We start from the raw sequence: 5,778 nt of genomic DNA on the forward strand, positions 1-5,778 counted from the left end.
CACCTGAACAGTTTTATAAACAAGGAATATTGCAACGCACCCTAGTTGATGTCAACATTGTATAAATAAAAAACTAATTATATTGAAACTTCAAAAACAAAATATGGTATTTGTAGATGTGATGGTAATTTAAAATCCACTTTTGTTGACGTAAATATTATGTTTAGTATTTGGCAGTTATAAATTAAACATGTTCCATCCATCCATTTCTACCGCTTATTCCCTTTGGGGTCACTGGGGGTGCTGGTGCCTGTCTCAGCTACAATCGGGTGGAAGGCGGTGTACACCCTGGACAAGTCGCCAACTTATCACATGTTCCACCGATGATCAATTAGAAACACTTAAACCAGTGGTCTCCAAACTACAACCCGCGGGCCGCATCCGGCCCGCCAGCATCCAAAATCCGGCCTGTGGGATTTATTATTATTTTTATTTTTAAATAATACATTTTGTGATATACATATATAAATATATATATATATATATACACATATATATGTGTATATATGTATTTATATATATGTATGTATATATATGTATATACATTCATATATATATATATACATACATATATATAAACATATATATATGTATATACATACATATATATACATACATGCATACATATACTGTATATATATACATACATATATGTATACATGCATACATACATATATATATTTATACATACATATATATATACATATATATACATACATACATACATACATACATACATACATATACATACATATATATACATACATACATACATACATACATATTCATACGTACATATATATATAAACATACATACATATATATATATATATACATATATACATACAAACATATATATATATATATATTTATGTATTTCTGTATATATATATTTATATATATATATATATATATATATATATATATATATATATATATCCCTCGGGACACTCCCATGGGCGTTCCTCTCCTGCTGTGCGTTCATTCTGCAATCAACACACCTGACGCTGACGAGACTCCTGCCTTCATAAGCCAGAGTGTCCTGCTTTCCAGTGCCAGAACGTAGTTACTTGTACTTGTACAGTAAGTGTCATGTTCAAACGCTGATGACATCTATTAAACAGACAAAGAAGCAAGGAATTAAATAGAGACGCAATTCAATTTGGCTCAATTGAGGAGAACCGTCTGGGCTGTACTCTTGTATAGTCTCCCACCACGCTATCTTGGAAGTTTGTACGCCCCGTCTTTTATTTGGACTTTCTCTGATTACATGGCAACAGCTGTCTCTAAAGGAAGGGGGTCGTAAACAGCCGCCACATTTGGTCACAAAACAGTTCAAAGAAAAGGTGCCTGGAGGGGTGTCAGGTCCTGCTTCCTCTCTGCTTTGTAGATCTTGGGTCAAGACAAAATCTTCCTCGCGCTCTTTGCGTTTCCCCTCCGTTGTGCTCATTGTGTCTTGCCCGGTGTCGTCATCCAGAAGCCCTTCGTCACCCCTTGGTTTCAGCTGGGTTTTTCGTCTCCCTGGATCCCCTCTGGACTCTCCCTGGTTCTCGACCTCACGCCTGCCCTTGGACCTCCGAGGCTTGCCTTGCCCTTTCTGGACTTCCGCACCTATCGCAACACGCACCTTCAACACCACCTGGTAACACGCCTCATATAACACACACCCCAACTCCCCCGAACTAATGTATCAACAGCATCAATGTCAAAGCATGAATATTTGGATCGACATTTCAGTATCGATCACCAGTAACTCATGTCAAAAATATTTGACAGACGCCGTGCTGACATCCGAGTCATTTGTGTAAATATTTGCTAGTGCACGCTGAGTGCAATAGAATGACATTGGCGTCCATACATGTGCAATCATACAGGTTGTAATTGAAATTAAAATTTGTGTAAAAAAAAAACGTATTAAACGTGAAAAAGTAAAGAAATAAAATATTAAAACTCACAATTTGTAGGACCCATTTATTTAAACAGCTGTTTCTAAGGGGAGAGGGGGTCGTAAACAGCCGTCGCCCCCGGTCACAAAACAGTTCAAAGAAAAGATGCCCGGAGCTTGCGTCAGGTCCTGCTTCGTCTCAGCTTTGTAGATCTCGGGTCAAGACAACATCTTGCCAGCCGGACTGTAGTCAGCTGGAGGCGTGTCTTAATGAAATTAAACAATGGATGTCCGCTAACTTTTTGCAACTCAACGCCAAAAAAACGGAAATGCTGATTATCGGTCCTGCTAGACACCGAACTCTATTTAATAATACAACTCTAACATTTGACAACCAAACAATTAAACAAGGCGACACGGTAAAGAATCTGGGTATTATCTTCCACCCAACTCTCTCCTTTGAGTCACACATTAAAAGCGTTACTAAAACGGCCTTCTTTCATCTCCGTAATATCGCTAAAATTCGCTCCATTCTGTCCACTAAAGACGCCGAGATCATTATCCATGCGTTTGTTACGTCTCGCCTCGATTACTGTAACGTATTATTTTGGGGTCTCCCCATGTCTAGCATTAAAAGATTACAGTTGGTACAAAATGCGGCTGCTAGACTTTTGACAAGAACAAGAAAGTTTGATCACATTACGCCTGTACTGTATATACCTTTATATACATATATACATACATATATACTGTATATACCTTTATATACATATATACATACATATATACTGTATATACCTTTATATACATATATACATACATATATACCTATACTGTATATACCTTTATATACATATATACATACATATATACCTATACTGTATATACCTTTATATACACATATACATACATATATACCTATACTGTATATACCTTTATATACATATATACATACATATATACCTATACTGTATATACCTTTATATACATATATACATACATAAATACCTATACTGTATATACCTTTATATACATATATACATACATATATACTGTATATACCTTTATATACATATATACATACATATATACCTATACTGGCTCACCTGCACTGGCTTCCTGTGCACTTAAGATGTGACTTTAAGGTTTTACTACTTACGTATAAAATACTACACGGTCTAGCTCCATCCTATCTTGCCGATTGTATTGTACCATATGTCCCGGCAAGAAATCTGCGGTCAAAGGACTCCGGTTTATTAGTGATCCCCAAAGCCCAAAAAAAGTCTGCGGGCTATAGAGCGTTTTCCGTTCGGGCTCCAGTACTCTGGAATGCCCTCCCGGTAACAGTTCGAGATGCCACCTCAGTAGAAGCATTTAAGTCTCACCTTAAAACTCATTTGTATACTCTAGCCTTTAAATAGACTCCCTTTTTAGACCAGTTGATCTGCCGTTTCTTTTCTTTTTCTTCTATGTCCCACTATGATCCGGTGGCCATGTACTGCTTGCCTGTGTATCGGCTGGGGACATCTCTGCGCTGCTGATCCGCCTCCGCTTGGGATGGTTTCCTGCTGGCTCCGCTGTGAACGGGACTCTCGCTGCTGTGTTGGATCTGCTTTGGACTGGACTCTCGCGACTGTGTTGGATCCATTATGGATTGAACTTTCACAGTATCATGTTAGACCCGCTCGACATCCATTGCTTTCCTCCTCTCCAAGGTTCTCATAGTCATCATTGTCACAGACGTCCCACTGGGTGTGAGTTTTCCTTGCCCTTATGTGGGCCTACCGAGGATGTCGTAGTGGTTTGTGCAGCCCTTTGAGACACTAGTGATTTAGGGCTGTATAAGTAAACATTGATTGATTGATTGATCTTCCTGTGGGTTACAGTAGATCAAAGAAACCGACACCTTCATGTCGCATCGTACACAGTGGAGTTTTACAAGCTTGGTGGGATCAAAGACAGCTTTTGTCTGCTCACCGGGAACTCATGGTAACACAAAGTTTTGTGATAACTTAGTTACAATTATTCTGACACCCATCCGACGCCGTGTAAGCCAGTGGTGGCACTAGTTAGTTGTTTGGAGTAGTTAAGCCAGCTTCCGTGGTCTCACAAGATCTAGTTTCTCTTTAAATATCCTTTAAAAAAAACAACAACAAAAAAAACCCCTCTTTGTAGGCCACTTCCTCCTTTCGCAAACCACAAGACAAGATCTTCCTGTGGATTACAATAGATCAAAGAAACCGACACCTCCATGTCGCTTCCATCATACACAGTGGAGTTTCACAAGCCTTTTGCCTGGTAGGATCAAATACAGTTTCTGCACCGGTGCCACTTCCTCCTTTCGCAAATCACAAGTCGCGATAGCCAGGTTGAACGTAAGGCTGCCTAGATGGGCTACTCGTGATCCGATTGGCTATCGCAACTGTCTATCAACTGTATGTCCTCTGCTGATTTCATGGCAACTGATAAAAGCGCTAACGAAAAAAGCGAGCAATAACTTAACATGACATGAAGAGAATATAATGAATACTTTTATATATTCATGGAAAGTAATCAGCACTCGCTTTGGATTACAATAATCAAAGAAACCGACACCTCCATGTCGCTTCCCATCATAAACAGTGGAGTTTAACAAGCCTTTTTCTTGGTAGGATCAAAGACAGCTTCTGCACCGGTGCCACTTCTTCCTTTCGCAAAATCACAAGTCGCGATTTCCGGGTTAGAACGTCGATGGGCTACTCGTGATCCGATTGGCTATCGCAACTGTCTATCAACTGTATGTCCTCCGTTCGCTAATGTTGATTTCACGGCAACTGATAAAAGCATGAAAAAACACGAGCAACAACCTAATAGGACATGAAGAGAATATGATGAATACTTTTATTTATTTATGGAAGGTAATCAGCACTCGCTGTGGATTACAATAGATTAAAGAAACCGACACCTCCATGTCGCTTCCCATCGTACACAGTGGAGTTTCAGAAGCCTTTTGCTTGGCAGGATCAAAGACAGCTCCTGCACCGATGCCACTTCCTCCTTTCGCAAATCCCAAGTCGCGATTGCCGGGTTAGAACGTCGATGGGCTACTCGTGATCCGATTGGCTATCGCAACTGTCTATCAACTGTATGTCCTCCGTTCGCTAATGTTGATTTCACGGCCACTGATAAAAGCACGAATAAAAACGGGCAACAACCCAATATGACATGAAGAGAATACGATGAATACTTTCATATGTTTACGGAAAGTAATCAGCACTCCCTGTGCATTACAATACAGCAAAGAAACCGACACCTCCATGTTGCTTCCCATCGCAACTGTCTATCAACTGTATGTCCTCCGTTCGCTAATGTTGATTTCATGGCAACTGATAAAAGCACGAAAAAAAAAGAGCAACAACCTAATAGGACATGAAGAGAATATGATGAATACTTTTATATATTTACGGAAAGTAATCAGCACTCGCTTTGGATTACAATAGATTAAAGAAACCGACACCTCCATGTCGCTTCCCATCGTACACAGTGGAGTTTCAGAAGCCTTTTGCTTGGTAGGATCAAAGACAGCTCCTGCACCGATGCCACTTCCTCCTTTCGCAAATCCCAAGTCGCGATTGCCGGGTTAGAACGTCGATGGGCTACTCGTGATCCGATTGGCTATCGCAACTGTCTATCAACTGTATGTCCTCCGTTCGCTAATGTTGATTTCACGGCCACTGATAAAAGCACGAATAAAAACGGGCAACAACCCAATATGACATGAAGAGAATACGATGAATACTTTCATATGTTTACGGAAAGTAATCAGCACTCCCTGTGCATTACAATACAGCAAAGAAACCGACACCTCCATGTTGCTTCCCATCGCAACTGTCTATCAACTGTATGTCCTCCGT

The sequence above is a fragment of the Nerophis ophidion genome, linkage group LG28 (assembly GCF_033978795.1).
Source record: "Nerophis ophidion isolate RoL-2023_Sa linkage group LG28, RoL_Noph_v1.0, whole genome shotgun sequence".
In the NCBI taxonomy this organism is placed as follows: Eukaryota; Metazoa; Chordata; class Actinopteri; order Syngnathiformes; family Syngnathidae; genus Nerophis; species Nerophis ophidion.